Source organism: Merops nubicus, unplaced genomic scaffold (assembly GCF_000691845.1).
Source record: "Merops nubicus isolate BGI_N331 unplaced genomic scaffold, ASM69184v1 scaffold13550, whole genome shotgun sequence".
NCBI classification, from domain to species: Eukaryota; Metazoa; Chordata; class Aves; order Coraciiformes; family Meropidae; genus Merops; species Merops nubicus.
Window position 1 is genome coordinate 101,606 of NW_008584941.1, and position 925 is coordinate 102,530.

Consider the following 925-nt stretch of genomic DNA (forward strand, 5'->3'; position numbering starts at 1 on the left):
GGGAAAGGAAGAGGAGCCACTGCTTTTTCCTCCAGCCATTTTATTCCCCCCACCAGAAAGGAAGCAATTCGGGATGCTCCCAACAAAACTTCCCGAGGATTTTTAGGCACAAAAGCTTCCCGCGCATGTGCAGCAGCTGGATTACCACAATAGCCCATAACGGCCCTAAGAGCCGTTACGGTGTATCAAGTGAGTAAACCGAAAACTAAGAAGGATTTACACAATGACCATAGTGGCTCCCTGGGAGCCGTTACGGTCTATCAGGAGAGAAATCCACTTTTTAAAGAGCGCCTAAATATGTGTGTACCCAACAGGGCCTTGAGTCTCCACAGCGACTATCACACACGTTTTCAAAACGAGCCAGGGAAGAGAAGGCAGATTACACTAAACAAGGTAAAGAGAGAAATTTTTTTTACAATGAATAAAAGGCATATTGTGCAAATTTTAAAGACCTATATTTAAACAGAAAGAAGTGCATGTTTAGTTAAGAAACAGGATGGGACATGATTTCTTCACTGTTAAAACAGGTCTTTTTAGGTTTTCTTTTTTTAAAAAAAAAAATTACATGAAAATTTCCCACCAAAGCAAATAACTTTCTAAAATAATAGTTATGTTTCTCAAGGTATAGAAATAATGCAATTGCAGCTGGATTCTGAGTTGCAGTTCCACTGCATTTCAAGTCCCCAGCCACAGTGCAAGTTGGTAACACAACTCAGCTTTGCCTTTCTTCACTTCCCCCCCATTGTATCAGAAAACGAACAAGTTATTTGAGACAGTAATTTTCTCTGTAAAAGTCACCTCTATTATTTCCGAAAAGAAGTCTGCAATAAATCATCAGCCTACTTACTTTTTTTCTTCTTCCCCTTCCTTTACATGCCATATTTATTCCCGCAGCAAACCTGTAAGAGAAGACTTTCTCTCTATG